This window comes from Pantherophis guttatus, chromosome 8, assembly GCF_059756535.1.
Source record: "Pantherophis guttatus breed Tessera chromosome 8, ASM5975653v1, whole genome shotgun sequence".
NCBI lineage: Eukaryota > Metazoa > Chordata > Lepidosauria > Squamata > Colubridae > Pantherophis > Pantherophis guttatus.
In genome coordinates, this window is record NC_142070.1 from 54,703,722 (window position 1) to 54,722,954 (window position 19,233).

Here is a 19,233-nt window from a genome sequence, read left to right on the forward strand (position 1 = left end):
GCCCCGGCTCTATCCATCACCTGTAGAGATGATCTTGGTTCTCACGAGAAAGATCTGTGTGTATCCAGCAAAGTATTCCATTCTTCTTCCCCACCCCCCACTCTGTGTGGCAACTGAGGAATAGGAAAATGGCTTCCACCAGGTTTGATTCGAAGTTGACATAGATAATATGAAGATACATCTAAAGTCTGTAAGAAACAATCAAGCTAAGAGAGCCCCAAGGACCCCACAGTTCAACCCTGAGCTACAGATCTCTTCTATTAATACATTTAGGCAAGAAAAATAAAATGCATAGGTACAGTATATGTGTACTACATATGCTCAATAGTAGTAACTGTGAGAGGGATCTTGGAGTCCTAGTGGACAATCATTTAAATATGAGCCAGCAATCTGCTGCAGCTGCCAAAAAAAATCAACACAGTTCTAGGCTGCATAAACACAGGGATAGAATCAAGATCATGTGACGTCTAAGGTATACACACTAGGAATACTGCATCCAGTTTTGGTCGTCACAACATAAAGAAAATGTTGAGACTCTAGAAAGAGTGCAGAGAAAGCAACAAAGATGATTAGGGGATTGGAGGCTAAAACATATAAAGACTATAAAGTAAAATATAAAACATAAAAACATATAAAGTTGCTGGAATTGATAATTAATCAGTGGAATAACTTGCCTCCAGAAGTTGTGACTGCGCCAACATTGGAAGTTTTTAAGAAGAGATTGGATAACCATTCGTCTGAAATGGTATAGGATTTCCTGCCTAAGCACGGAGTTGGACTAGAAGACCTTCAAAGTTCCTTCCAATTTTCTGTTCTGTCCTGTCCTGTCTTGTCCTAAGTGCTACTAGGTGCCCAGGTGTTACTCCTAAAACCCGGAGTAAGTCTTAGGTTAGAAGTGATCAGTAGTCTCTGTGCTAGGTTCCCCTCTGTGTTACAGATAGTCCTTGATTTACAACCACAATTGAGCCCCAAATTTCTATTACTAAGTAAGGCAGTTGTTAAATTAGCTTTGCCCAAATTTACAACCTTTTTTGCCACAGTTGTTAAGCAAACCTGGCTTCCCCCATTGCCATGCTTGTCAGAAACCATCTGGGAAGGTTAAAAATGGTGATTACCTGAACTGGGGAGAATGCAAGAGTCATAAATATGAGCCAGTTGTGATTCTACTGGAAGCGTCACGGTGAGACAGTCGGGGAATAGCAGGCTCTGATGAGCCTTGCAAAATCCTGGGCTGACAAGGTGCTATCGAGGGGTCTTTGGACCAGATCTGTCCTGTAGGGACAGTGGAGAAGGAGAGGCATCTCAGACAACCAAGAGGAACAGGAAAGTTCCTTGGAGGTCAGAGGAAACTCTTCGACTTGGCAGCGGGTGTGGCAGCCATTGTGGCCATCATTAAGCTGGGGCAACCGGACCAAGTTTTGAGCAGGAGCGGTGATTTGAATGGAGTACTGAAGCCGGGTGATTGCCAGCTCATAGGCAAAAAAGGAAGATTTTTAAATTTGTTAAAGGTGCCCCAGTGAAATAACAGTAGCTAATGGGCGTGGGGGCAATGAAGGAAGAAGAGTAAAGCGGAAATTTAAAGTGGCAAAGCCCGAAAAGAAAATTGATTTTTGGACTAAAATGTGGGAATGCGGTGGCCATAGTACATGTATAGACCAGTCTAACTGGTTGGACACTGTATGGAGCTTGGCACCGAAATAATCTGACTATGAAAAGCGGGTTCAGCTGGATACTCTCTGAAGGGCCCTATTCGTTCTCTCTTTGTTCAGAACATAGGCTGTGCCTGTATAGAAGAGACATCTCCTTGCAGAACGGGGCCTCTTTGTTGGCAGGTGATGGGATGCTGGGAACAAAGCCAAATATGATAACATGACAGAATTAAGTTTTGTTTTACCTTAAGTATCGCTTTCCTAGAATTCACGTGATTTACTGTAAATTGTAGAATGTGAAACCTATATGGATATTTTTCTATTTCTTGTATGTAATATGAGATGTGTAGCCATAATAACGCCTTCTGATGACTCTGTATTTGGATAACTAATAAAAGAGATGGTAGCCTTTTGTTCGCTGCTCTCTCATCACGAGAAAACACCTGTCCTTGTGTTTTTTCTAAACTGGAACCCTCATGAGAAGCCCATCAGAATGAATGCAACACTAAAATGTGTGGAGATAATTAAAAAATTAGAAGAAACAAAAACCCATAATAGGTGTGAAGAGGATTGGGAAGAATGTAAAAAAAATCCCTGTTGATCGTTGAAGAAAGAACAAAGAGAAACTTAAAATTAGCCCTGTAATAGAAGATTTTTTTAAAAAAGAAAAAAGAAAGAAAAAATGGATTTTGGAATTTGGATTTGGATTCTAAATTGACTTGGGGAAATACAAAATAAAAAAGAAGAAGAGAATTCTGCAAAGAAGTGTGTTATTATTTACTTCTAGAAATAAGGTCAGTTCCTGATTAATCTTTTGTATGTATTCCTTCTCTTGTAGTATCTGTGGGTTTAATATCCATTTGCAGAATCTATGGGACAATAAAAGCATACACAAAGAGGGATAACTGTAGCATATATGGCAAAAAGAAACAAGGAAAAATGGAAACAACAGGATATATTAGTAAAAGAATTGGAACAGCTAGGAAAAAAATTCAGATAAGACCAGGTGATGTACAACTAATGGGCTGACCCTGATCTTTGGATTTTATTATTTTATTGTTGTTGTTTTAACTACATTACCTTTTATTATTGTATGTTTTAACCTTTAATTACGTTACCTTTTATTATTGTATGTTTTAACCTGTGTTCGCCGCCCTGAGTCCTTAGGGAGAAGGGCGGCATATAAATTTTTGGAAATAAATAAATAAAAATAAATAAATAATTGAAGAATTAACATTAGTAAAACATAAATTAAACCTAATAGAACAAGCAGAACATGTTAAAAACATTAAATATGTGCAACATTACCAATTTGAGAACGCAAATAAGCTAGGGAGGTGGTTATCATACAAATTAAGAAAAGGAAGGGAAAGTAGAATAATACACCAACTGCAGGACGAGGTAGGGGATTTACAAAATAAGGAAGAAGAAATTAAAAGGATTGCATTAAAATATTTTGAGAACTTATATACACAGGAGGAAACTGAGATAGAAAAAATAAATGACTATTTAAAAAAGAAAAAGATGCCCATCATAGAGGAAGATAAGAGAACGCTGCTAAATAGGGAAATAACATTGACAGAGCTAAAAGAAGAGATTCAAAAACAAAAAAATAATAAGACCCCGGGACCAGAAGGTTTACCAGGAGAATTTGACAAAAACATGGGGGAGCTATTAGATCCCATTCTTTTAGAACTGTATTAACAAGGTTTTGTTAGAAGCAAAAATCCGTTTCATGGAGAGAAGCATATATCACAATGATTATGAAAGAAGGTACCGACCCAAACCAAATTCAAAACTACAGGCCAATTTCACTTTTGAATGCAGGCTACAAGATTTTTATGGCAGGAAGAATAAAATAAATACTGAATGAAATTATTCACTCTTTTTTTTATTTTTTATTTTTTTCATCAACATATTTAAATGTACAGTCTTTTATCCATCCTTATCCATCGTTCATTCATCTTATTCTTTAATTTCTATTAGCTAATTAATGAATTGTTCGGGTCTGCTCTTTTACCATTTCCTTCCTTTGTTTTACTACAACCTTTCCTTTTTCTCTTCCTCTTTTCTTTCTACTTTCCTCATTCCTCCTCTCTTTTCCTTTTCTACTTCCTCTCCTCCTTCCCTCTCCTCTATTCTTCCTCCCCTTCTTACCCTCTCTCCTACTCTTCTTTCCTCTTCCTTCTTCCTCTCCTTTTCCCATTCTTCTCTTCTCTTCTCTTCTCTTCTCTTCTCTTCTCTTCTCACCTCATAACTCCCCTACTATTCCCTCTCTACTCCTCCCCTCTTTCCCATTCCCTTGTTTCCTTTTTTAATTCAATCTAAGATGGTATTCGAGCAGACCCGATTTCTATTTACATACATCTTCATTTCAAATTTCTTTTTTACTTTACAATTCTTCTTCTTCTAATATTCCTGTACATTATTAATTAATCCATGTACAGTATCATCTCGGTATAACTTTTGTGCCATCATCTTCAAAGTTGATCATCATTTCTTAACATATATTTATCTTTCCTTTTTTTCATTTAATTTTAACATACTACAACATATTCATCTCAAAGTTCTTACCATGTTTATTGTCTATACTCACTTTCTATCCATTGATAAAATTTCCCCCAAATGTTGTAATACTCCAGTTCTGTTTTCCCTTTAATTGCCAATGTCAACCAATTCATTTCTGCACATTCCAATATTTTCTTAATTACTTCTCCCTTTGTAGGGTTTTTTTCTGCTTTCCACTTTTGTGCAAATATCATTCTTGCCACCATTATAACATGTATTATCAAATATATATGTTCTTTACTATACTTCTCTGAAAAAATACCCAACAGGAACAGTTCTGGTTTTAAATCAATATGTTGCTGTATCATCTTCTCTAACCATATTCTAATTCTTGCCCAGTATTTTCTCGCTTCTGGACATGACCACCACATATGATAATATGATCCTGGTATCTGATGGCATTTCCAACATTTAGGTGATTTATCTTTTTGCCAATCTCTCTGGTGGCATGTGCCATCCAAAGAACATTTTATACAAGTTCTCTTTATATGCTGTGGCCATTGTTAATTTATAATTTCTTTCCCATAGTTGTTCCATATAATTTTGCATCTTTTTCATATCTTGATTGTATTTGCAGCTGGGTATACCACTCCATTTCAATCCCTTGTTCCTCTAATTCTTGTTTCATTTTCAATTCCCCTGTTGCTGATAAGATATCTTTATATCTTATAATATTTCTCATATTCATAATATTTGGATGTACAAATGCTTCCATTGTTGAAAGCCATATTGGTATTTTCAAATAATGTTTTTCTCTAATTCTTTCCCATACTAATAATAATGCATTCCTCACATAATGTCTTTGAAAATAACTATGTATCTTATTCTTCCCATACCATAAAAAAGCGTGCCAACCCAGTTGTAAATCATGTCCCTCCAAAGTTAATAGTCTTATATTTCTCAACACAATCCATTCTTTTAACCAAGATAATGCTGCTGCCTGATAATATAGTACCCAATTTGGTAATTCAAAACCTCCTCTTAATCTTGCATCCTGTAACATTTTCATGCTAATTCTCACTTTTTTCCCCTGCCATATAAATTTCAATATCATTTTATTCAAATTTTCAAAATATTTCTTTTCCACTTTTATTGGTATTGTCTGAAATAAGAACAGCAGCCTAGGTAATATATTCATCTTAATTACTGCTATTCTTCCCATTAATGATAGTTGCAATCTCCCCCATTTTCCCAAATATGTTTCAATCTGATTTTTCAATTTGTAATAATTATCTTCTTTAATCGTTGCACACTTTGCTGTTAATTGTATTCCCAAATACCTTACTTTTTTAGTAATCTGAATATCTAGTTTCTCCATTAATTCTCTTTTCTGTTTCTCTATAATATTTTTCACCAATATCTTTGTTTTATCTTTATTAATTTTCAGTTCTGCCACTTCTCCATATTCCTCTATTTGTTCTATTAATTTAGGTCCTACCTCTAATTCTTTTAGTATAAACATTAAATCATCAGCAAATGCTTGTAATTTATACTCTTCTTTTTTGATTTGTGTCCCCTTTATCTCTTTATTTTGTCTACTCATCTGGGTAGAACTGGATGGACTGATGGAGGGGAATCTTGAGAATGTTATCTGGGAGGGGTTTGACCCTGTGACTCCCGAGGACATGGACAGGATTCTGGGGAGGCTTAGCGCTGCCACATGTTTATTGGATCTGTGTCCCTCCTGGTTGGTGCTGGCCTCCCGGGAGGTTACATGAGGCTGGCTCCAGGGGATTATTAATGCTTCTTTGAGTGAGGGTTACTTCCCCCCTCTTTGAAAGAGGCGGTGGTGAGGCCTCTCCTCAAGAAGCCTTCCCTGGACCCGACTGTATTAGCGAATTATCGCCCAGTCTCCAACCTTCGCTTCGTTGCGAAGGTTGTTGAGAGTGTGGTGGCGCGACAACTTCCCTAGTACCTGGATGAAGCCGATTATCTAGACCCGCTCCAGTCGGGCTTCAGGCCAGGGCACAGCATTGAAACGGCATTGGTCGCATTGGTCGATGATCTCTGGAGGGCTCAGGACAGGGGTTGCTCCTCTATTAGATGTCTGGTCCTATTAGATGTCTCAGCGGCTTTTGATACCATCGACCATGGTCTCATGCTGCAACAATTGGAGGGGTTGGCAGTGGGGGGCACAGTGTTGCGATGGTTCTCCTCCTTCCTCTCCGACCGTGTGCAGTTTGTGTTGGCAGGGGGGCAGAGGTTGACCCCGAGGCGCCTTGTATGCAGGGTGCCGCAAGGGTCAGTCCTCTCACCCCTTCTGTTCAACATTTATGTGAAGCCGCTGGGTGAGATCATCCGTGGTTTCGGGGTGAGATTCCATCAGTATGCTGATGATACTCAGCTGTACATCTCCCGAACCACCCCAATGATGCCCTTGATGTGATGTCCCGGTGCCTGGAGGCCATGTGGATCTGGATGAGGAGAAACAGGCTCAAACTCAACCCCTCCAAGACTGAGTGGCTGTGGTTTCCGGCAGCCTGGTAGAGTCAGCTGGCACCATCGCTGACTATTGGGGGTGAAACCTTGGCCCCCACAGAGAGGGCTCGCAACTTGGGTGTTCTCCTGGATGCACGGCTTTCTTTGGAAGATCATATGATGGCCGTGGCCAGGGGAGCTTTTTATCAGGTTCACCTGATACACCAGTTGCATCCCTTTCTGGACCGGGATGCCTTGCGCACAGTCACTCATGCCCTCGTCACGTCCCGTCTGGACTACTGCAGCACTCTCTACATGGGGCTCCCCTTGAAGAGCACTCGGAGGCTCCAGCTGGTCCAGAATGCGGCCGCGTGGGTGGTTACGGGTGCGACCCGGCGTACCCATGTAACACCCCTCCTGCATGAGCTGCACTGGCTTCTGTTGGTCTTCTGAGTGCGATTCAAGGTGTTGGTTACCACCTTTAAAGCTTAGGACCGGGGTATATATGAGACCGCCTTCTGCCAGCAACAACCTCCCACCGGCCAATACACTCCCACAGAGAGGGGCTCCTCAGGGTGCCATCGGCCAAACAATGCTGACTGGCGACACCCAGGGGGAGAGCCTTCTCTGTGAGGGCACCAGCCCTTTGGAATGAGCTGCCCCTAGAGCTTCGTCTTAGCCCCGACCTGCGCACTTTTTGCCGCACCCTTAAGACCCTTCTGTTTCAGCAAGCCGGACTGTCCTAATATGAATTTTAAATGGGTGTATGTGTGTTTTAAATTGATGGCCAAATTTCATATATCTGATTTTAATTGGTTTTAAATTTTATAAATTCATGTGTTTTAATATGGCTGTACATGGCCCTGAGTCCCTCGGGAGAAGGGCAGTATAGAAATTTAATAAAACTTAAACTTAAACTTATATTTCTAGTTAACACCTCTAGAGTCAACACAAATAACAATGGGGATAGAGGACATCCTTGTCTTGTTCCTTTCATAATATTAACTTTCTCTGTCATATCTCCATTTATTATTACTTTTGCAAATTGTTTACTGTAAATTGTCTCAATCATCTTTATAAATCTTCCCCCAAAATCCATAATCTGTAGTTGTTTTATCATGAATTTCCAATTCACATTATCAAAAGCTTTTTGTGCATCTAAAAACATCAATGCCATTTGTTTTTCTGGATGTGCTTCATAGTATTCTAAAATATTCAAAATCATTCTCATATTGTCTCTAATTTGTCTTTTTGGTAAAAACCCATTTTGGTTTACATGTACAAACTCATTTAACCACCTCTTCAATCTATTCGCCATTATTGATGCAAATATTTTGTAGTCTGCATTTAGCAAAGATATTGGTCTATAGTTTTTAACTTGTTGTAAGTCTGAATCCCCCTTTGGTATAAGCGTAATATACGCCTCCCTCCATGAATCAGGTATTTTTGCATTCACTAAAAGATCATTAAATACTTCCAGCATCATATTACTAAGTACATCCTGAAATGTTTTATACAGTTCTGCTGGTAATCCATCTGGACCTGGTGTTTTACCATTTTTTTGTTTTTTGATGCCTTCTATGACTTCCATCATCGTTATCTTTCTCTATATTTATACTTACGCTTATACGAGTATAAGCTTCCTTATACTCTTCTGGTATTTTTGGTAAATTTATTTATTTATTTATTTATTTATTTATTTATTATATTTCTATACCGCCTTTCTCCCGTAGGACTCAAGGCGGTGTACAGTCAAGAAAAATATAGACACACAAACATCATAAAATTGCTAATTAAAATTGTTACTTAGTTTGGTCAATTAAATAAAACCCAGAATTAGATAACATTTAAAAAACCATTCGCATGTTTGTATGTTTAGCCCTGCCTGTTGGAACATCAGGGTCTTGAGGGCACGGCGGAAAGCATGGAGATCAGGGATATTCCGTATCTCTGGGGGCAGTTCATTCCAAAGGGTTGGAGCCCCCACAGAGAAGGCCCTCCCCCTGGGAGTCGCCAGTCGACATAATTTGACTGACGGTACCCTGAGTAGTCCCTCCCTGTGAGAATGAACTGGTCGGTGGGAGGCTATTGGTGGCAAAAGACGGTCTCGTAGGTACCCAGGTCCTAAGCCATGGAGCGCTTTAAAGGTGATAACTAACACCTTGAATCACACCCGGAAGACCACCGGGAGCCAGTGCAGCTCGCGTAGGAGAGGTGTTACATGGGCGTAACGAGCTGCGCCCATAATCACCCGCGCGACTACGTTCTGGACCAGTTGGAGCCTCTGGGTGCTTTTCAAGGGGAGCCCCATGTAGAGAGCATTACAGTAGTCCATACGGGAGGTAACTAGGGCATGAGTGACCGTGCGCAAGGCGTCCCGATCCAGAAAGGGACGCAACTGGTGGATCAGGCGAACCTGATAAAAGGCACCCCTGGCCACGGCCGTCAAATGATCTTCTAAAGATAACCGTGAATCCAGGAGGACACCCAAGTTGCGGGCCCTCTCTGTGGGGAGCAAGATCTCCCTCCTAGCCTCGGAGTTTCAGCTCTGAGCTGCCATTTTGTTTTGCAACTGTCAACGGAATTTCAGACTTTTCTAAATATTTTCTCTTCTGATATTGTCTCTTGCTCATAGAGTTTCTTATAGTATTTCTGTACCACTTTTTTCTTTTCCTCATTTCGATAACATAGTTGTCCTTCTTCATCTATTAATTGATTAATTAATTTCTTCTTCTCCTTTTTCATTTTATATGCCAGCCATCTACCTGGCTTATTTGCGTTTTCAAAAAAGTTTTGTTTAGACATCTTTATTTTATAGGCCAAATCTTCTTTTTCAATTAAATTCATTTCATGTTTTTTTCAAATCCATTTGGTTTTTAATCCTCTCAATTTGTGTGTTTTTTTGTAATTCCATCTCCAATTTCTTGTATTCTTCTTCCAGTTTTTTCTGTGCTTGTCTTTTCTTTTTATTTTTTTCCCACATAAGTCATTGCCAATCCTCAAATGTATGCTTTTACTGTATCCCACACATTTTGTAGTGAAGTATCTTCCTTTCTGTTTTCCTTAAAAAAGAAACGCAATTCTTTCTCTACAGATTGTTGAAACTCTTTTTCATTTAATATTGTCTGATTCAATGTCCATCTTAATCTCTTTCTTTGTCCCTTCCATGTAGTTATAATCGGGTTATGATCTGCCCAAATACTTGTTTCAATACTTATGTCCTGTACATTAGCTAATAAATCATTTGTCATCCACATCATGTCTATTCTGGACCATGACTTATGTCTATTTGAGTAGAAAGTATACTATTTTTCTTTCAAATGCCTTTCTCTCCAAACATCTTTGATACCTATTTCCTCTACCATTGTGAAGAAGGCCTTTGGGAGCATTTTTCTGGGTTTCTTGTTAGTTTTTGTCGTCTTATAGTCCCAGTTTACTTCCCTTATCACACTGAAATCTCCCATTATATAAATATTATCATACTCTTTTTTTGAAGTTTTTTATTGTAAACACATTAAAACAAGACACAAACATACAACATTTATATACATACACTTTTTTTAAAAACAGCTCTTTCGAAGTGGTCCTTTCTTACTATTTACACATATTTTAACTTTATCTTACTCCACTTGTTATCTATCTTCCCTTATTTCGTCTACATTTTACCTTGATCTTTAACATTTTTTCTCTCTCCTTTATTCCACTTTCTCGTTTTTCCTATTCTCCAACCATTCATACCATCTGCACCACACTTTATAATATTCTGTATCCGCTTTCTCCTTGAATTCTTTTGTTAGTTTGTCCATCTCTGCGCACTCTAAAATTTTTTAAATTAAATCTTCTTTTGTTGGTGAGTTTTCCTTCTTCCAATTTTGCACATAGACTATGCAGGCTGCTGTTAGTATGTGTAATGTTAAATATTGCATTTCCTTTGTGTAATTTTCTATGGGAATCCCTAGTAAGAATTGCTCTGTTTCTCCCTTTATTGATTTCTGTGTTATCTCCTCTAGCCACTTTTTTACTTTGGCCCAGAATTTCTTTGCCACTGGGCAAGTCCACCAGAGATGATAGTATGTTCCATAGTTACTCTTACATTTTCAGCATTTTGGTGAATTACTAGGGAACATCTTTGCTATTCTAGCTGGCAGTAGATGCCATCTAGGAAACATTTTCATCTGGTTTTCCTTGTATGCTGTTGATATTGTCAATTTCATATTTATTCTCCACATCTTTTCCCACTTCTCTAATTCTACTGTATGGTTGAAATTCCTTGCCCATTTAATCATAGTATCTTTCACTATTTCCTCTTTTTATACTGTAATATGGCAGTTTATTTCTCATTGCCTATCGAGTATGAACTCTGTATATCTCATCAATCCCATTTAGTATCTTTTCCTTGGTCTCCTCCATCACTCCTGCCAGTATCTCCGCCACCACTTCCACCAAGTTTTCTCCCTTCTCTTCTATATTTTGGAATCTTAGGTAATACTCTGCTCTGTCCATTTCGAGAGAGATAATTGTTTTTTCCTGGTTTCTATCAGCAATTGTGAGTCTGTCATCCATTTCTCCAGTTTTTTTTCTGTTGAGTCTGCCTTTTCCTCCACTTTCTGTATCCTTTCTTCATTCTTACCCATCATCACCTTCACTTCTTTAAGCTCTCCTTCCACCTTTTCCATCCTTTCTTTAAAGTCATCATGGAAGACCTGTATCATATTTTTTAGTTCCAGTTGCATGGTCATAGTATCCAATGTCCTCTGCACTGCAGGGCTTGAACTTAGTGTTGTGAAAGGTAATTGTGTTGTTGCCTTTTTCATCTTGTCCCACCTTGTACACTGTGATCAAATGGGTTTGTAATCAAAATGCTATTTTAAATTATAATCCAAATAACTAATCCACCCCATTGAATGAATTAGTTAAACATAAAAATCAAAAAGTTCCATCACTCTCCAAAAACACATTGCCAACAATCAAAAGAAAAAAACAGAAAAAAAGCAGAAAAAAAAGAAAAGGAAAAAAAAAGTGGGGGGGGGAACCAACCAAAAACAAAACCCAAAAGCTTCTGTTTCTTCAGGTTCTTCTTACTTTAATCCAATTTTTTATATATCATCAAAATTCCCACATTCAAAAAACCTACCAATCAAAAAAGGATAAAGAAAAAAAAGATGAAGAAAAAAAAAGAGTACAAAATTTAATCCAGTCGATGAAGATAAATCAATAAAAATAAAAATAAAGGAAAAATAGAAAAGATAACTGAGAATAATCAAATAGTGATACAATCCTAAACCCAAAGCGAGGAAAGAAAAAAAAATCAAGAATTCAACAAAAAAGAGGGGAAAAAAGTAAGAAAAAGATGTCCCCCACAAAAAAGGAGTAAAGACAAAGCCCACTTCAAGAGAAAAAAAAATTCCCAGACAAAGCTGTTTATATTGTTTTGATTGTCTTGTTCTTATTTTTGCTTCAAAAGTTTCAAAGATTCACTCTTTTATGTTTCTGTTAAAGCTAACAATCTCAATACACAACTCTTTGCCAGACACAGCTGTTTCTTATCAGTCCAAGCCTACAATCTCAAGGCCAGTCTTCTCAGTCAATTTATTTGAAACAATGTCTTTTAGTTTGTATCTCTAGATGGCGCTGCCAACCACTTTGATCCAGGAAAAAAAAGAAAAGAGAAAAAAAAATAGAAAAATTTTTTTATAACTAAAGTTCCTTCAATAATTTTCACTCAGTCTCATTTTTTAATATAGGTTCACAGATCTAAAATTTGCAAATACTCAATCTGGCTTCTTATTTTTATTTTCTTGCTTTCCAAAGCAATTTTGTTACTTCTTTTAATTCATTTCTTCTGCTTGAGCCAATCCACTTTCTTCGCCACTAAACAGCTGAAGGTGGAGAGCTGACACACACCCCACTCTCCTCTCTTCTCTTTGAGCCCTTCACTTTTCCTTCAAGATACTTCCTGGGGTTTTTAAAAAGGAAAAGGAATTCAAATCACCAAAGAAATTATGGCGAAATTATTCACTCTGACCAAAATGGTTTTCTCCCTTCTAGACAAATTAGAGATAACACAAGAATAGTATTGAACATATTAGAGTATTACAAGGCACATCCAGAGAAACAAATTGCCCTTATTTTTCTGGATGCACAAAAAGCATTTGATAATTTAAATTGGAAATATATGATTAGTCAAATTAGAGAAATGAAATTCGGCGACCAATGATTGAAGCAATTTATTCGTTTCAAAAAGCAAACATAATAATAAACGGAGAAATTACAAAAACATTTTAAATAAAGAAAGGAGTCTGTCAGGGATGCCCACTGTCACCTCTGCTTTTTATTTTGACTTTAGAATCGCTATTGATGAAAATTAGAGCAAACCCAGAGATTAGGGAACCAAAATTAGAATGGAAGAATATAAATTAATGGCATTTGCAGATGATTTGGAATTTTTTTGGGAAGACTCAAAGGAAATAGGACCAATATTATTACGGGAAATAGAAAAATATGGGGAAGTAGCAGGCCTTAAAATTAATAAGACAAAAACAAAAAGGATAGTCAAAAATTTAACAATACAACAGGAAAGAGAATTAGAGGGGAAATTAGGATTACAGAATGTGAGAAAAGTTAAATACTTAGGAATTTGGCTGACAGCGAGATGTTCTTCAATCAAAGAAGACAACTACATAAAGCTTATGCAACAAATTAAATTTGATTTGGAAAGATGGGGGGCATTAAACCTATCCTTACTGGGTCGGATTGCGATGATTAAAATGAATATTCTTCCGAAATTGTTATATTTTTTCCAAATTATTCCCATAAAATTAGATAAGAAATTTTTTATAGAACTGAATCAAATTACAACAAAATTTATATGGGTGAAGAAAAAAGCAAGAATAAAATTATCTGACCTTCAGGACAGTAGAAGCAGAGGTGGCTTAGGGCTCCCAGACTGGTGACTTTATTATCAAGCAGCAACTCTAGTTTGGATTAAAGAATGGATTAACCTGAGAAATAAAAGATTACTCACACTGGAAGGACATGACTTAAAAAAAGGATGGCATGCCTTCCTATGGGACAGAGAGAACAAATCTCATTCCAATTTTTTTCAACATAAAATACGAGAAGCTCTAATGCAAACATGGCATGAAATTAAGAAAAAACATTACATGAAAATCCCAAATTGGGTTTCAACTATGGAAGCAATGATCCATACTAATACATTGAATTTAAGTAAAATGGTAAAATACAGTGAAATTTTAGACAACCAGGGAAATCTAAAAAGTAGGCAAGAATTGGAAGAACAGGGAATAAATATAGATTGGTGGCTTTATCTACAATTAAAATCAAGATATATAAAAGATAAAAATGAATATGGCATTGAAATTCTACCAAAACAATTAGATAAAATATTGATTGGCCCAGATGAAAAATTAATAACCAAAATTTATAATTATTTACTAGAATTTGACAGAACTGAAGACATAGTAAAAGGAGCTATGATAGTCTGGGCTAGGAATATTGGATATAATATCGAACTAAAGGATTGGGAAATAATTTGGAACAAAAATTATAAATTAACCAGATCGGCAAAATATAAAGAAAATCAATATAAAATGTTTTACTGTTGGTACTTGGCACCTTCTAGACTGGCAAAAATATATCCAAATTTAAACCCCAATTGTTGGAAATGTGGACAAAAACAAGGTACCGTCTTTCACACATGGTGGTTATGCTTTGAAACCAAAAAATATTGGATTGAAATACATAGTTGGATACAGGAAGTAACAGGCTTCCAGATAGAATATACACCAGAATTGTTTCTTCTAGGAATAATGAAAAAGAAATATGAAAAAACGACAACATATATTATTCTACATATGATAACGGCAGCAAGATTGGCATTTGCACAATGTTGGAGAAGTTCGAACACACCCTCCGAATATCTAATAATCAGAAAGATATTAGATTGTGCCGAGATGGATAAAATGACATTGGAACTTAAAGAACAGATGGATTTGGACTTTTACGTAATATGGGAGAAATGGTATAATTGGATTGAAGATAGAAAAAAAGGGAAATAACAGATAGTAGATTTTGTAAAATTATATAGAGTATAGGAGAAAATTAGCGTGATGATATGTAAATGGTCACAGTCATGCACAAGAGTTGAATAAGAATTGTTTAATTGTTAAACCCAATAAAACTCAAATGAAAAAAAGAAGAGAAAAATTGGCAAAGATTGGTAACATGGATTTTAAACAAAATGGATACTTCTTTAGGCTGTTGATTGGAATTGTGGATTGGAGAGGGACATCTATAGGCGGAAAAAGAACATTACAACATTGAACTTTTATTTTGAAGACAAGAGAAGGACTTTTGTAGTGATAAGAGCAGTGGGAACTTTTAAGGAAGGTTTGTTTGTCTGCAAGCTGCTCAACTTTGATAATCAAAGAAGGTGGATTACAACGAAACTTACAATTAGAATAACAACAATCCAGAAATAATAAAATGGCGCAGGAACTTATTGAAATGGTTAAAATGATGTCTATATCACTGAAAACAGAATGAAATGAAATGATTATAATGCTGCATGGAAAACTTAAACCTGATGAACCAGAAATCACGTTAGAACATACTCAAAAATTCAAAAATAAATAAATAAATAAATAAGTGGATAAAGAAACTACAAATGAGAAGCAAGAAAGTGAAACTGAAGATAAAGACAAAGGAAAAGATATTGACCATGAAAAATTAAATGATCACGTGGGTAGTAATAATGAAAAGGAGAAGAGAATCGGGAGAAAAGAGAAAACTTTAGTAATAGAAGTGAACCTTAAAGATTACATTGGGATTAACAATGATAAAATTAGAGAGGGTGGAAAGAGACAAGGAAAGAAAAAAGGAGGGAACGGAAAAAACAAAAACTCAAATGATTACAGTGGGATTAACAGTGGGAAGAAAAAGGGATGGAGAGTAATGGGGAATACAGGGCAAAACAGAAGAGTTCAGGATTTTAAAATGGAGAAAAAAAGATGGGGAAAAAGAAGAAAAGAAAAAAAAAGAAAATGGGAGAAAGGGAGAAAGAAATACATTTAGATTTATAGATACAATGAATTTTAGAAAATGCAACAGTTGAGATTGCAATACTTGGAATGTATCTAATTATAATTTTGTTTAAATTAAGTATAAAGCAATGGATAATTACCTTGATTTATAAATGAATTGAAATAGGATTTAGATCTTTATAACTAGGGAAACTGTAATAATTGGAACATTTTTAATCGTGATTTTGGAATTTAACTAAAAAATTGGAAATTATATTGTATTATGAATAATTAGATTTACTGCTCAATTAGAAGTGAAGATATTGTTGAAGCGGTATAAATATATATATTTGAAAAAATAATTGAAAATTGTATTTAAGATTTAAGAACATGTACTGTGCAAAGTAATTTGGTTTATTGTTTAATAAGAAGAGATCAGATACATATTTGAAAAAGCAATGGAAAAGAAATGAATGATTGTAATGTTATATATTTAAGTGACTTTTAGTAAAATATTGGATTGTAATATTTGGAAAAGTTGACAAAGAAAAATATTTGTGATTAGAATAAGGAAATCTAGGGAAATATGGGGAATTACATTATGTTGTGAGATCTTAAAGTTAAGGGTTTTAATTTGGAGAAAAAAGGGAAAAATTGAATTTGATTAAGATTAGAGATTAGGATGAAGGGTAACATTGGTTAATAAAAATTAGAGAGAAAGATTATTATGGCAAAAAGTGAAATATATAAATTGTGTTGGAGATGACCAAAAATTGTATAAATATGTGACTCGGCCAATATTCTGTTCAGAAAAAATGCATTGTATGTTTCTTTGTGCATTTGTGTAAAAAAAAAAAAACTTTTACAAAAAAAATATATGAACCAGTTGCTAAGCACCTGAATATTGAGCATGTGACCATCAGGATGCTGCAATAGACATAATTGTGAAAAAGAGTCATAAGTCACTTTTTCTGTATGGTGTAACTTTGGTCACTAAAAATGGTTGTAAGTCAAGGACCACCTGTATTATCTGGCCAAATGCCCCTATCTCATTCTGGCTAATGGCAGGCACTGTTTATGAAAACCATGAAGGTCCTACTTCTGTCTCCTTCAAAAAAGCACCTTACAAGCCCTGAACAAGGCTGCCCTGGAACCTCCCACTTTTGGAGAAGTAAGGAGCAAGAAATCTCAGCTGAGATGTTCAGTTGTTAGGTTGATCTCTGGATGTCTCAAGGGGCTGCAAGCCAAGACCATTTCATGAGAAAGAGGTTAGACTCAAACCTTAGGGTCCAGTTGGTGAGCAAGGCTTCTTGCTTTCCTGCAGCCCCACCAAGATTGTTATGAGTACAGTGGAGGATCACTTTGGCCTCCCAAAGAAAAGGCAGGGTTCAATAACAATGCAATAGTAACAAAAGAATATGGTAATCCTTCACTTACGACCACAATTGGGACCAGAATTTCTGTTGCTAAGCAAGGTGGCTGTTAAGTAAATTGTGCCAGATTTTACAATATATTTTTGCCATGGCTGTTAAGCAAATCACTGCAGTTGTTAAGTGAATCATGCAGTTTTTAAGTGAACTTTGGAAGGTCACAAATGACAATCACATGACCCCATGACACTGCAATAGTTTTAAATACATGCCAGTTACCAAGCACCTGAATTTTGATCATGTCACCATAGTAACGCTGCAATGATCATAAGCCAGAGACTAGTCGTGACTTTTTTCAGTGCCATTGTAACTTTGGTTGCTAAATGAATGGTTATAAGTCAAAGATTATATGTAATGCAATTTCCCTGGAGCCAGAGGGGAGGAGATAATCAAGCTACCTGAGTTTCAGTGAGAAGGCATCCATGTGGGAACCAGGCAAAACCCGATCTTGAAGTGCTGTTATTTAAAGGTTGCATCTCTGTCCTAAAGTGAAGGGCTGAAATGAAGAATACGTGGGCTAATCAGATGAGCAAGAACTAGAAAGCATTAATTGGTTGCTTCCTTTTTCTTTTGTGCAGGTTAATCCAGGTAGCAGATCATAGTGTACTTCAGGAAAGTAGAATACAGCATGCAATATTTAGTGCTGGGATGGGAGACCTCAGGGAATCCCACTTGTATAGGCTCAAGTTTTTTTTTTTTAAAAAAAGGATCCTAGAACAGTGGTCGGCAAACCGCGGCTTGCGAGCCACATGTGGTTCTTTGGCCACTTGAGTGTGGCTCTTCCACAAAATACCAAAAAGTCCACAAAGTGCCGAAAAGTCCTTCAGCCGGTGAGAAGAAAGCTGCGCATGCGCAAAGATGGCGGCAGTGACCGGAGGTCTTTTCGGCGCTGTGCGCCAGTGGCTGGATAGAAAGATCAAAAGGCGTGGAGCAGTCTTTAATTAGGTAAAAGAAAACAAACCACTGAGGGAAGGAGCCCACTGAAGCTGCCAGCGTTGCAGCCGCCCCCCCCTCCCCGCAACTTGGAGCTCCAAGCGGAAAAAGTCCTCGGCTGTTGCAAAGAAGCAGCAGCTCTGGGTGAGCCATGCCCGCTTCGTTCTCTTTGAGAGTTGCTTTGCAAACAAGGTGCAAAGCAGCTCTCAAAGAGAACGAAGCAGGCATGGCGCACCCAGAGCTGCCGCTTCTTTGCAACAGCCGAGGACAGAAGAGTTCGCTCAGGAGCGACACCAGCAAGGAAGGCGGCTGGGTCAGAGGGAGGCGTAGCCCGAGCTCTCTGGGACGGGTAAACAAGTGTGGGGAGGTGAACGGGAGCGGACTTGGCCCTCTGCGTGTTGCATCCCCCTCCCCCTACTTTTTAATTGTAGTTAAAAAGAACTAATTAAGTTAATAACAATGTACCTACCTATATAGTTTAAGTTTAAAAAATTTGTCTCTCAAAAGAAATTTCAATGGTTGTACTGTTGATATTTGGCTCTGTTGACTAATGAGTTTGCTGACCACTGTCCTAGAACAAAAGCAAAGCTACATTATTTCGATATTGTTACCAACATATGGCAAAATATCTGGAGCTTAATTCAGCCCAATTGAATTCAATTCAGGAGGTGTAATGACTCAAAATCAAGGCAGCTTTAATCTTTCTCAGAAAAAAAAGAGGCTTTTGGAGAGCTGACAGAAGGGACCTTATAGGTCATCTAGTCCAACCCCCCACCCACCAGACCCTACACCATTTTTGACAGATGGAAGTCCAGTCTCTTCTTGAAAGCTTCCAGGAATGAAGCTCCTACAACTTCTGAAGGCATTGGTTGATTGTTCTCACTATCAGAAAATGTATCCTTATTTCCAGGTTTCCATCCATCTATTATTCCTTGTCTGGCCTTCAGGTGGTTTGGAAAATAGCTTGACCCCTTCCTCTCTCTGGCAGCCCCTCAAATATTGGAACACTGTTATCCTATCTCCCTGGTCCTTCTCTTCACTAGACTAGCCATGTCCAGTTCCTGCAACTGTTCAGCGTATGTTTTAGCCTCCAGTCCCTTAAGTTCCCTGACCTTTGACCCCATTGGCAACATTTCTTTAGAATCATAGGACTTTCTCATCCAACCAAGACGTCCTTGTATCATCCTGGACAAA